Source organism: Podarcis liolepis, assembly GCF_965112155.1.
Source record: "Podarcis liolepis genome assembly, chromosome: 1".
Lineage (NCBI taxonomy): Eukaryota > Metazoa > Chordata > Lepidosauria > Squamata > Lacertidae > Podarcis > Podarcis liolepis.
Genome location: NC_139554.1, coordinates 88,789,992 through 88,804,955, shown reverse-complemented (window position 1 = coordinate 88,804,955; position 14,964 = coordinate 88,789,992).

Genomic DNA, 14,964 nt, shown 5'->3' with positions numbered 1-14,964 from the left:
TACCTTTACCTTACTAGCTTTTATATTGCTCCTGGCTCTCCGCAAACTGCTGCCAATGCCTCATGGCTGATTCTTTCTTTCTTTCTTTCTTTCTTTCTTTCTTTCTTTCTTTCTTAGATCTTTCTGACAATATATATATGGAAAACCAATTCTGAAAGATATTAACATGCACAGTTAGTTGAGAGGGAAGGAGAAAAAACAACTTGTGTTGACAAGTATGCATTCACAAATTAATGTCTCAGGGGGCGGTATTGTATTTGTGCCAGGATGTTATAGTATAATTTGAGATAAATAAAACTAGTTTGTTGTACCAAGTTGCTTTGAGGCCACAAATTAGGCATTAGAAAAGTGGCTAGCCCCGCTTTTTGGGCAGAGAATATGCTCTAGTACAGCATATCTATGGCACCTGAGTCCTTTTCAGATTACATTACTAATCATTAAATCTCCTGTTATTAGTCTAGCCTCTACACTATACAGGTTATTTAAGTTATCTGAATTAGCCACCAGAATTCAAATTTCCAAGCTGTTATAGACCCGTATAACTTATGGTAGCCCAAGATATTGGTGGGCTCCAATTTCCATTCGCAACAGCCCAAATGGCCAATGGCAAGAGATGAAGGAGGATGTAGTTCACCAACATCTGAAGGTCACCACATTGACTTACACTGTGCTTTTCATTTGAATCAAGGGCCTGCAAGAGTTTCCCCCCAAAAGACAGTGGTCTGTTCCTGGAAAACATTGTCGCATGATGCATTCAAAGTCCCACACCCGACTTTTTATTATTATAGAATTCAGTATGACTTTTTATAAGACAATAAGCAAAGTTTCAGGTATCTTGAGGCATATGTGAATTCACTTGGAGGGTGGTGGAATTATCTATCCAATGCAACCACAGGAGAATATATGAACACCTGGCATAAATAACTGTTCTGAGCCATGAATTATATTTGGAGGAGAATAGTAAACACACTTAAAGTTTAAGGTTTATAGCTTGGGCATAGCTAGGCATTAATACAACAACCTAAATAGCGTACTGCATTTCTTTGGAAACACAAGCATGATAAAATTAATGGTCTTAGCAAAATAGTCCCCCATTCCTCATAGAGATAAACAAATCTGCCGTAAAAGGAATGGGCAAAGTTGTATTTCACTTTATTGAGGGAGGGGGATTTAATATACAGCGAATGACAATTTAAACATCCTGAAAGAAACTTTATGAGGATGATGCTAAAATAAAGTGTTGCCTAAATTATATCTGTCACAGCCTGAAATGTATTTGTTGTTTTTTGATTGAGTAATTTGGAGCAGTGAGGATAAGAAGATAGATTGATTATGTGCATTGTTGCTTGGGCAAGGTCTCCTTTTCACTAGCCTTTTAATGTCTAAGCTTCTCCCCCGTGCGAGAGAGGTGACAACTTGATCTGAGGACAGAGGTGCTGTGTACCACTCTGCAGTCATCTCTGAAAAAGCTGCATGCAGAGCTGTGGGGAAGCTGTTTGATCAGCCGAGCAGTAATTTGAAGGTTAGCATACAAACCAAAGCATTGTGGTGGGGCCAGAAAGAAAGGATCCTATTGTGCAAGTGAATATTACAGAGGGCTGCACTGGATCAGTTTCAAGTTGACAAAGGAAGAAAGCAGCAAGGGAGGCAATGAAGAAAAGGGATGACAAGCTAGAGAGGCTGGAATTCCTTTTTGTTGTGTACAGCCTTTGCCATTACCATATACCTTTGCCCTATGACTTACACTTGAATGGAACTTCACCACCCTTTCCTCTCCCTGTGTGCCTCGTAGACATCCTACAAATCTGATCCAGAGGGTTGGGGGAAACCCAAAAACAGATTGTGGGGAGGGGACGTTTCATTGTATAGGTGGAAGTCATTGCATGGACAGAACATTGTAGGATACAACCCATATTCTCCAAGGCAGCCTGAAATTCTCCAGCGGTTTTTCTAAAAGAAAATTCTCAGCTAATTCTTCAGAACTGTAGTTTCTGGGAAATTCTGGCTTAGTCCCACTTGATATACACAAGGGGTGTGTGTGTGTGTGTGTGAGAGAGAGAGAGAGAGAGGGAGGGAGGGGAGAGAGATGGATGTGTGTTTCTTGACAAATACTATGTTTGTCTATTTCTCTACTCAGTGCTTGTCACCTGCTCCTACCACACCATGTGCCTCAGTAATAAGTATAAATTAGCATTCATTCTCAGATGAGCCTATATTAATGCTTTTGACATTTCAAACTGTGTGGCTCATTACTTTTCCACCACAAACCCATTGTTTAAGTGTAGATTAGAAGAATGACATTCTTTTCATGACCATGGTGTGGGAGGCACACACAGGTACAGCAATTTTGATGTCATGTTAAGTCAGATGTATTCCACAGGTCAGGAATTTAAGAAGACAATATAATTTGACCAAGGGAGTGGGCATGTCTTGAGACAAATTCTTTAAAGAGGCTATAGCACAGTCTGAATTGGCACTGATTTTGCATGGATTATTGGATAAGAGGCTACAGTTGTGATGTTGTTGTGCCAAACTATCAGAATGAGATTTGGAGCATTCGTAAAATCATAGAGTTCAAATGGACGAAGGAGGGACTGTGCAAATTCACAGTACATGTGGAGAGTAGATGAGCTTCAAAAAAAAGGGGGGGACAAATAGCTTTGGTGGTCTCAGTGGAAGTGCAGATATTCTTCATTCATGCTGTCAACCAAGCTTTGTGATGTATGTTACAGAAATAAGGAGCTATGTTGCTGGAAGGAGAAAGCAAAGATCCCAGAGCTAGGAGGGGCTACTTACCTTCTGTGAGTGATAAGGGTTAAGAACAACATATTTCATTTTCTCCATATTCTCCCTTTACTTTTTGTAGCTTTTTTTTTACATTAGTTTTCTATATCTTATTATAGCATGAAAAAACTTCAATAAAATCTTAACTGAAAGAGAAATAAGGAAGTAGTCAGTCTGCCGTCCTGCTCCAACCAGTGTGCATTAGGAAGGGTGTCTATGGTTTTTATTATCTGAAGTGAGTTTATGGTTCTACACAATCATTTTTCACCATAAAACCCCTAACCCTGTTGAAGTTCTGTCTGTCATACAGCTGGGAGTGAGCTTTATTTCTGAGTAGACATATATGCCATTGCACTACAAAGCTTATTTGCAAAGGTTTCACATCTGCCTTTAGGGTGGATTCTTCAACATCCACCCACCCACATTATGTCACAGAATTAGCAGAAGATGATAACCTGATCTTAGATGAACCCACCACAGGAAGGATGTATCCTCATTCCTAGGGGGAAAGGAAACTGGTGAAAACTATTGGGGCTCTGCTGGGCCCCCAATACCTTTGTGGGTGCCCTGTTACCCATGTGGCACAGAACTGGTGACACACACACCCAGTCTAAGGGAAGCATGTCTCTCTGTGGCCCAGGTTCTATTCCAAAGGAGAAGCTGCTGCCTATATGGTGAAACTGGCTCAGAATCTTTAACCAAAAAACCCAGAGAGCCAAGGGTAACACATATACTTTATCAAGATGGTAACAGTGCCCTGCCCTCAAAAGTGAGCAATGGAAGCCAGGTTGAAGTTTGTGATTGACAAAATGTATCAAAGTAACAAATATTTGACTAACTAGTGCAGGTTCCCAGAAAGAGCGGCAGGAAGATAAGAGGGAGCAAAATGTTTTCATAGTGTGGTCATGCAATGTGACTTTGGCTTCAGAGGGAAGATTGCACTTTAAAAAACAGCCAGTGAGAATAAAAAATAAAGATGATTCCATGCTAACTGAATAGTAGGCAGGTATCCTCCTTTATTCATGTCAATTAATTGTTGCAGGGTGAAATGTACCACTCAATTTGCCCTAGATATCTACCATCTATATCTATCTATCTATCTATCTCTCTCTCTCTCTCTCTCTCTCTATCTATCTATCTATCTATCTATCTATATCATCTATATATCTATCTATCATCTATCATCTATCTATCATCTATCTGCTAATTCAGTCCCCTTGTGAAATGGCACCTGATTTGAGCCTTATGAGACACATCAAATGGTGGTGAAATCTTGTTCTTCAATAAAATGCATCTGTCTTCTTTCTTAAGTCAGCCAAGCTACGCAAACAGCAATATCCCAATATCCTGCCCTTATCAGAAACAATTGCCAGTCTGATCTGATGAGAAATTTAAAAGATTAGTTGGACTTGGAGTAGGAAAAATATTTATGCACAGAGGTTTTCTGAGCAAATCTTGGCTCATGCTGCTCAACATGTTGCCTTTAGTTGTTCTGCCCCCAAAGGCTATGCCCATAGAACTGGTTCAGAACAAAATTTACCCCTTTCTGGTGCCCATCTGCCTCTGTCTTGTGAACATCCAACATACATAACTCTGCTCTGTGTGGGCACAGAGCAACATTCCTTCTTTCATGGCTAGAGTTTGGGACTCATACAGATTTCTGGGTTCATAGCTCCACTCAGTGGCCTTGGAGCCATCATGGAGCTGGGAGGGCAGAATGAGTAGCTGTATCGAGGTCTTTGGGGAAAGCTGTGGCATATAAATGTGATGGACAACAATACAGCCCTGAAAAATTTCTGTGGTTGACAAAGGGCAAGTGTAGAAATGCATGTAGACAGCAACTGGACATCATAGTCGTGGTCTACTGTCTAATCCTCTTGGATCAGAGAGTAATGTTTGTGTGGGTGATTCTTGACATTGCACTTTGGCAGATGTACAAATAAAGTCCCGGGAGCATCCATTATGAGGAAAAACAAAATGCAAAATAGGCTTGTGTGATTGCTATCCACAAGAGAGCAATCATTCACTTCTCCCAGGAGATAAAGAGGGGAGGAAGGGAAGTTACAAGCCAAACAATGCCCATGTACTCTAGGGATCACATGGTTCATCCCAGATACACAGGATGCAATAGGAAAGGAAAACCAATAGGCTGTAATGGCATTAATAAGTGCCAGCACTTATTAAATGTTGCTTACAACTTGAAAAAGCATTTCACTGTACACAGGAGATCATTGGTGTACATGTCTTAGTGATAACTTCATTGCTTTATATTTTTTTGTATACCACTTTGAGGTTTTTTCTACAATCAAGCCGTATATAAATTGTATGTAATAAATAAAAGAAACAAATAAAAACTTAAAGGTGAACTTACCGAATGTGCATTTTCTGAAATGACATGCAAACCGAAACAGAGCTATCCTTCAAAGTTCACACTCACCTGAATTTCCCAGTGCAGTTCTCGAGCTAAGAAACGTGTACGTCACTGTGGTGAAGTATGCATATCAATGCCTGAATTAGTGGAAATAGCATACATTATATTGAATAACAGTTCATTGCCAAAAAAAAGTGTTTATCAGGGAAAACGGCATATACAATTGTGTATAGTGGGAGACATTCACTCAAAAATACTGGTGAATTTTCAGAAATATTTCAATGTGATGTAGGAATGTGGAGAACTGAACTAAGGATTAGAAAAAATGGATGTGTTTTAGGTTGTGTATTGATCCAGGAAGTACAAGATATAATTATATTTATGTCTGCCGAATATGAGTGATCCAACAGGGTCTGTTTTGGAAGGAAAATATTCCAAATTACAAGAAAAACAAGACAAACCTGAAATACTAGCGTATGTCCCCTGGTCCTCCTTCCATCCTTTGCAGCCATGACTCAAATTCCCCTTCCTTTTGTAACCCAGCTTCCTTTTCCATTTGTGGCTTGAATTGAAGATTGCAGCTGTGGCTTGTACAACCCTGTTTACAAAGGAAGACCAAAGATTGCAATCATGTAATGTCCCACTCACCTGTAAAAATGGCCCATGATGGGAGCAGAAACTTTGAATCCTGCCAGACTGATTCAGTTCCCACACCTGCTTTATGGACTATATTCAGTTTGGTAATTCACGAATGCTGGATTACAGACTGTTAGAATTCCTGCTCTATGCCTGCAGTCATGGGATTTTTGTCTATCACATGACGTCATATGTTTTGACTCCACAGAGCGGGAAGTGACGGAGACAGGATGTTTGTGTTACTGTGTTCCGTGAAGTGGGACTATTGTCCGTTGTTCTTTTTTCTCTTTGTTGTCTTATGCTAGAGAGAGAGGGAGCCATGTTGCAGTGCTCCGTGTGTGTTTATATGTAAATAAAGTAGATTAGCCAAAATGCTAAGTTGCTGAGGTCTGTTATGCATGATGCATAAACTCTGCAGATCCCTAAGTGTGCCAGTGTGGCATCGGTCGTTGTGATGTTTGGGCTGAAGAAAGCTTATGAAGCTCTCGAACGATTGACCAGGAGGGAGAGAACATGCCAGTTGGGCATGTGTCTCTTCCAGGGTCCTACTCAAGTGTAGGCTGAGCTCCTGACACAGACATCCCTCTCCAACATCCTGGCAAATCCTCTGGTTTTGACCAAGAAAATCTAGTTCTTTCCCTTTCACCAGTTCACTTCACCTTTGGCTAAGAGCCAAGCATGCAAGGCTCCTAAACCAAGTTGAACAGAGCTATGCAATTCCTTCAGTGAAAGAAATAAAAACATTATTGAACTCTCTGAGATTTAAACAACTGCCACAAATGAGGTGGTGAGATGAGAAGCCTATTTATCCAGCCTTTCCCAATTTCTGCTGAAAGGAAAATTCCAAAAGGAATTAATTTTGCTTCTGTGTTAGTATTCCCCTGCCCTACAACACATCACTTCAATTTAGACATATAAATTGTTCTCCAGGATGCTTCAAGTGGAAAGGGCAAAAGAAATATGCCTTATTAGTTTGAGTAGCTGGGTCACCCCCAGGGCAGTAATACAAACAACTTGGCTAATTTAGCCCCAGAACATCTCGGACAACTGCAACTTAGGTTGTAGGCACAAGAGGAAAGATATTTCACCACTGTAATGAAGATAGGCAGAAAGCGAAGGCCAGGGTGAGAGGAGGCATGTATACAGAGCAGGTGTGTCAGGAAAGATAACTGCAAGCAGTATCTGAAAGATAAGATGAGCACTCCAGCTCCAAGCTCAATTTCTTTCTCTTTGTCTTTTGTTGTTCTTTCTTGCTTACAGTGACACTCTGGAAGGGGAAGAGCGTGTGCTAATGATTGCAATCTTGTTGCTCTTTTCGAAAACTCTACTCTTCGTTCTTTGCTTTCTCTGGAGACCACCTGCCGAGAAAGGCAAAGCAATCAGTTGCTGCCATCCCAAATGCAACATGAAAAACACACACACACACACACACACACACACACACACACACACTATATATATATAGAGAGAGAGAGAGATGTAATGCAGAGCAGAGTTGCTTTTCTCTTCTCACCCATTTGCTTTGCCTCTATTTCTAATGAATGCATCTCTTGGAAGAACGTGACACATATCGGAGAGCTTTCGAAGGTCTGGGTTATGTTTTCAAGATGTTACAGATTTATTATGTGGTGCAGAGCTTCTCTGCTGCACTGAAAAGTATTGAAGCACAAGACATTTTCTCTCTCTTGCAAAATCAGAATTCAATCTGTGAACTCTGAACAACCAGCACATTTTTAAGGTCTCATGTGAAAGGTTACCTCCTAAAGTAGTATAATAATTGCATAGAAAGGTCCTCATTTAATCACCATTCCTTCCATTCCATATGGAAAAGTAGTCAGTGGGTAATATGCACGATCATCATCTTCCATTAGTACATTCCCATTAGGAAATAGTTTTTAACTGTTTTCGGTGAAACACAGACTATACTTTCCCCACATCTTCCTCTTGAAATGTACGTTACCTAGTTATGCACAGTGGTACTTCGGGTTACAGATGCTTCAGGTTACAGACTCCCCTAACCCAGATTGTGCTTCAGATTAAGAACTTTGCTTCAGGATGAGAACAGAAATCGTGCTCCGGCGGTGCGGTGGCAGCAGGAGGCCCCATTAGCTAAAGTGATGCTTCAGGTTAAGAACAGTTTCAAGTTAAGAGCAGACCTCTTGAATGAATTATGTTCTTAACCCGAGGTACCACTGTATATGTTTTGGATCCCTGTGCAATGTGTGCATTGGAGCTTACATTTGTTTCCTGTCAAGAGTGTGTGTTGCACATTGGGCTGGTTCACATATTATGCTAACACATGGTTTAGCTTAATGTGGTGAACAAAGCATTAAGCACACACAACCCTCTCCTCCTATGCAGCCTAGACGAGTTCTCCTGAGTTTCGTTTTAAGCAGCTTTCCTTATTGGCACATAGATCCCCTTCACTCTGATGTTTAATGTGCAGTCAGTGGGAGATGCTATTGGCAGATATGTTGGCATGCAGGGAGAATGGCTAGCAGGCACAATCCCACTTCCACCTCATGAGTCTCTTGAATGCTTGAGGTGAGTGGTGTATATGTTAAAGGGAATGTAAGTTGAGCAGTTGATGTGCATAATAACTGGCCGTTGTATACATTCACCAGGCCTCATGGAGAATGTGCACATAATCCATCCACAGGACACATTTTGTGGTCAATATACATAATCCCCAACATATCTTGGGGAATGTGTTTATTTCAACTCTATTTTGTACATTCTGTGGGCAATGTGCACATTTTTCAGCCAGTGTGCAAAGAAATATACCTTTTCATATTACCTGTTAAGAAGTGCTCAGGCTGCTTCTGGCTCACTGTTTAATCTTCTTCAGCCAAGCAGCAGGAAGAAAGGGCGCTCCAGATAAATATTACTTATTAATTATTTATTGAATTTATACCCCATCCTTCCTCCAAATGATCCTTTTTAAAAGACAGTTCAGCTGCCTTTCCATCACTCTCAGCTGTTGCCCAGTCATCAGAGCAGCACAAGGGGGATTTTAGGGAGAAGAAAAAATAAAGACGCCTTCCCTCTCCATCCCACAATTTTGATGGCAGTTTTTGATGGCAGTATGAAACAGCCTAAAGCATCATGGGAATCGCAGGGGCGGAAGATTTAACCAACCAAGGCATACCCAGCCGAGCAAATTGGGCTTGGAGAGAAAGAGTGTGAAGTGTCTCTGATCCCTGATCTTAATGGCTAGAGAGTGTAGAAAAAGCAGCTGAGAGAGGCACACTAGGGCTGTTGGGGATTCTGTATATTGACCTGGGATTTAGAAATTGGGGTTTCAGTGTTTGAAATCCAGGCTCATATTTTCCTGCTCTGTGCATAAAACAAAACAAAGCAACTAATGAACATCTTCAGATGGATAAACCTGTGTTTCTTTCTCCATGGTCCTTTAATGTATTATGAAGTGCTGGAGATCATTTAGCTTTTGCCTTCCACTGCCTCTTTCCCTTTATCTCTCTCTCTCTCTCTCATTTTCTCTCTTCACTAAACAAGACCCCAAAAGAGATCTGAACGGACATATGATTTTTGTATTCCATGCCTGCCGGGGAGTGCTAACCTTACATGGGAACAGTTACATTTACAGCTTTGACGGAAAAGGCTGAGCAGCCCAATACAGCTTGTCATGTACAGATATGCAGATAAACCTTTCCTGCTAAGAAAGTGGCGTCTTACTAAGATTCATGAGCGCCAGGGATTAATAGTGACAGGTGAGCAGGTTCAGTTAAAACAAGACATCCACATGTAAAAACCTTGTTCCAAAAACGCAAATGTGAGATGAAATCAACCTCCTTCTGAAGGTCAGGCACTTTTCCCGTAAGTTATTTTCATAGAGCAGCTTGTTGGGCTTTTTTTAAAAAAAGCCTGCAAGAGGCAGGAAACCAGAAGAAGCAGGCACAAAATGACAAGGCTGCCAGAACTGCTCATCCCTCTGCTTAGTCTAACCTAGGAACATAGGAAGCTGCCATGTATTGAGTCAGATCATTGGGTCCATGTAGCTCAGTATTGTCTACACTGACTGTCAGTGACTTTCCAAGATTTCAGACAAGAAATATCTTCCAGTCCTACTGGGAGATGCTGGATAATGAGTCTGCAACCTTCTGTATACAAAGCAGATGTTCTCCCAATGAGCTATAGCTCTCTCCCATAATTCTCTGACTGATTATATCACACACATTATACAGAAAAACAGAGATTTCCCCACTTTCTCCCTGCCCCTGCTCATAAGTCTTCCTGCTATCATTTGAGTCCTGTTCATATTACCAGTCTGCCTTGGGCAGGTCATTTGTTGTTGTTGTTGTTTAGTTGTTTAGTCATGTCCGACTCTTCGTGACCCCATGGGCCAGAGCACGCCAGGCACTTCTGTCTTCCACTGCCTCCCGCAGTTTGGTCAAACTCATGCTGGTAGCTTCGAGAACACTATCCAACCATCTTGTCCTGTCATCCCCTTCTCTTTGTGCCCTCCATCTTTCCCAACATCAGGGTCTTTTCCAGGGAGTCTTCTCTTCTCATGAGGTGGCCAAAGTATTGGAGCCTCAGCTTCATGATCTGTCCTTCCAGTGAACACTCAGGGCTGATTTCCTTAAGAATGGATAGGTTTGATCTTCTTGCAGTCCATGGGACTCTCCTCCAGCACCATAATTCAAAAGCATCAATTCTTCGGCGATCAGCCTTCTTTATGGCTGGTCATTAAACAACAACAAACAAACTGAATTGTACTGTGCACATGACAAAACACATTGTTTGATTAGCCGGATGGTAAGCACAGACTGTCTTCTGGCATGCCGTTGCTCAACCCACCCTAGAATGATTTGGAGCAGTGCACCATTTTAGGAATCTGATTTTATCACAAATGGTTCAGACAAACCATTTGCCCACATGTGCAATGAATTCTGGTCTGAAAGTTGAAGAAAGCAGCTGCTCACTGAATGACCCATGAGAGTCATTTTGGTACCCCAATGTCATCAATGCAACCTGCCTCATCTGTCTGCTTGCGTAAAATGCTGTACCTTTCAGATTCCTAGCCAACTTTCTCTACACATCAGTAGCTCTGCATAAACACCAGTCCATTTAACCTATGTGGTGGCAACAGTCGTTGTGCATGAAACTTTTTAAAGTGATCCCCTTAAGTGAAATCAACTTTTCCTTTGTTTCTGTGGGTTCATAAACATGATTACAAAAGCACAGCAGCAAATGAGCAAGCAGAGAAAAATCCACGAAAACTTCCGAATTCTGTTGTGAATATTCCAAGGCTGCAGTGAGGGAGCACAGTTTATTCTGTTATGGTCTGAACGGGTGTGTGGTGGTCTGAATGAATGGGCTGATGACTCATTTTTATTGAATACTTGTTTTCATTTTTTCACTTTGTTTTGGCTGAATTCTTGTTCTCTGATGCTCCTACAAAATTTAGAAGGAATCGCAAGCACTAAATCATCACTTCCAGAAAAGCCATTTCTTAGAGGGGAACATAAAAGAATAAATAAAATCCAGCAGCCTGCTGTGCCTCTCCTGCTGAGAACCAAATGCCAAAAAATCCAAAGTACTATAGTTTGCTATATTTCAATAACATAAGGAGGTGGAGGACTTGAAGGGATTACTCAATGAGATCTACTGAACTCTCAGATACTTGGGTAAGCAAAAGATATTTCACAAGGAATCTCTGGCTTGCTGCAACTACTGTTGAGTGTCGGTTCACCTTTTTATACATGTTCATCAGATGTGACTAGAGAACAATTGCAGAGGGCTTAATGCTCACTTTTTAGGAAAGAACCCAGGTGTTGCTTGCGTTGTCTTTTAATTTCATTTTATTTGAGTCCACAAGCAGCCCCATTTATTTTGCACATTTACTTAGAAGTAAATCATTCTGAATTCAGTGGTACTTCTCCAATATAAAAATTGAATGAATTTATTATTTCGGTCACAGACCTGTTCCTTCTCACATACAATATCAAGGAAGTCATAAAACATGATAGGGATACATTTGAATTTGCAATTAGGTATAACAGGGACAATACAGATATAGCAACAGTTAAAAATATATATAAATGAAAACTTAGTCACTAACATATAACCTAAAATTATCATCTAAGGCCTTAATCATTACGATAGCACAGCTTGTTCCCTAAGTTTTATGGCAATCACATAGAATTTGGCTACCCTTAATGTGATCTCAGGCTCCTTGTCCTCAACCAGGGATTTTAGACATTGAAGTTCAGATTCATTTGGAGATTTTTGCCTAGCAGGGGTAATAAATACCAAGCATATATTCCTGTAGAAACAGCAGTGTAACAAGGCATGAGAGACAGTTTGTACCTCCATCAAGCCGCAGGGGCAGACTCGTTCCATGTATGGTTTACCCTCGAATCTGCCCTGCAATATGGCAGATGGCAGCACATTGAATCTAGCAAGGGTAAATGACCGTCTATATTTAGGTATTTGTAATTTTGACAATTCTGAATTCAGTGGTACTTCTCCAATATAAAAATTGAACCCTGAGTCACCAGCTTCAAGATGGATACTGATGCGAGTGCTGACCTGAGCAGAGGCAAGGCAGTGAGTACCCTGGACAGCTCCATGCAGGGCTCAGTCTGAAAACTGCATGAGGGCAGCACTCAGAAGCGGATTTAGCACCAGCTCCACTCAGACAAGTCTTACATAGGTGCTTCATCTCTGTCTCCACACCTAAATCTGCCTTCACTGTGATCTCCATTTAAAGGATCACAGCATTCTCTAACAGTTATTTGCTCCATCAGAATATCAGAGAGTCTGGTTGCACTGCACCTTCTGAGTCAGAGGAGGGCAATGTGATGTCCATGGGGTTGAGAGGTACTGGCTACATGGGCTTTTCTAGAGGACTAGGTGCTTCTAGGGCAGGCCCTAACAGCTGCTGCTGCTGCTTTGAATTCCTGTCCTTATCCCCTGAAGAACAGGAGTCATAACAAATATATATGGCACCATGATGAGCTGGGGTAGCTGAGAATAACCTGGAGAAACCAAGAAGACTGAGGAAGCACCAAAAAGTCAGTAACTAGATATTGGTTCCATTTTTATTTTTAGTTTCATATTCTAATGGACTTGGGACCTCACAGTGCAGGGCACGGCAGGCAAATAATAATAATAATAATAATAATAATAGGTTGTTTTGAGGAGACACTCACTGCTAATGTGACATAGCAGCCTTCTTTTTGCAGTGGCCTTCCAAATAGTTGCCCATATTGCTGCAGTAGATGCTCACTATTACCATAAAAAAATCTACAGCACCATCATTAAGAAAAAATGCACAGCATAAAATTAACAATAACATTTCATTCATAAAACCAGTGCAAAATCTGTAATAAATCATTAGATAGCTGAATGAATCAACAAATCTGGAACACCCCAAAAGGAAAGACTGGGTGAATTTCATGTAAGTCAGTCCCCCCACCTTCTCTTCTGTGTATCCCAAATTCCAACCTAGTTGCCACTAAATATTGCCTAAAGCAAAATTCAACATGCATTTGGAAAATGCAGGTTACAGTGTAGGTCTACTTGCAAGTAAGCCCCAGTAAGTTCACTTAGACATCTGCAAGAATTTTGAAGGAAACACAAAGAATCCTGATTACAGTAGTACAATCTCTCTGGACTGTTCTACACATTTATCAATTTATGTAGATAGCTAATCGGCAGTGTGTTGTTATATCTGCACAGAGGAAACTAAAAGCACCCTGGTTCTGTGAAGAAAGGAGGAAGAGAAAAGTGAAAAGTTTTTCCCCTTCACCCAATAGGTCAATAACTGCTGAGAAGCAAGTGAGCTTTTTGACATTTCATCGAACACACTTTCATAGATAACTTGCATTTTACTTCTTCTAGCAAGTTTCTAGGGATCAGCAGAGATGTTAGAGGGTTTCTCCTGCGGGTGCTGACTTTAAAACACGAACAAAAGGAAAGAACAAGGGCTTGCAGCACCTGTTTAAAGGAGAACTATCAGATTTTCTATGTCAGAAAAAAGATGGACAGATCTATAGCTTGGGAAGCAAAGCATTAGGGGGGAGAGAAAGCATTCAACAAATGGAACTCTCTAACAGGGTATACTGTCTACCAAAGCTGAATGGCCCATCCACCAACCTCCATGGAAAATTGACACTGCATAATAATAATAATCATCATCATCATCATCATCATGATTACATTGCTTGCAGATTTCCCAAAGGTATCTGGTTGGACACTGAAACAGTGGAATGCAGAACTACATTAGCCTTTGTTCTGATCATTGAAGTCATTTTGCTTGTCCTGAACTTTAGGGTACACTAATAACATAAGGTTACCAGATTTTTTTCCAATTAATCCGGGGACACTTCATTGAAATGAGTCGGAATGATAGGATTTTGTCAGGGGACTGATTTGTAAATCTGGGGATTGTCCCTGAGAAATGGGGCTGCCTGGTAACCTTATAATAACATTGATTTGCACACTCACACGCACACACCAGAAACAACAACAGCAACCTCCATAGTCTAGTTGATTGATAGCGTAAATTCTTTATTGGGGTGGGAAACCTTTTCCTGCCAAAGTGCCTCATTCCCTACTGAGGGCCACTCGCCAGTGCTGGGTGGGGCCAGAGGAAAAAGTGGGTGGAGCTACAAATGTAAACTTCCCCTTTGAAAAGTATAAGTTTATAAACATGTTCTCACACACCCCTCTGTCATGCATCCTGGCAACCAAAAGGCATAATAAGAGCCCCACATTTGTTGTATACTCCCAAGAAAAAGCATATTTCTAATTGTGTTGCATTTATATATAGCAAAGGGAAGTCTATAGCAATTAGGTATATTTTAATTTAGTTAACCATGTAATAGGCTTATTTTACAAAATGAACATGGATTTTGAATTTGTATTTTTTTGGTTTTGGAATAAAGTATTTGTTTAAAAAAAATTAGAAAAAAAGAAAAAGCAGGGGCATTCTTATTTGTATAGCAACTGTGAAGCACTTGCATTAGGCAAAATATTCTAAAATAGTATCATTTCCCTGCGCTCTAATCAATATCTCAAAGGGAGGTGACTTTTAACATCAGGCATGAAACAGTCTAAGGCTGGTCATACCCATCAGCTATATGTTACTTCGTGGGACATTAAACATTTCCAGTGGAGGAGCTGAATCTTTAAAGTTTGAAGGA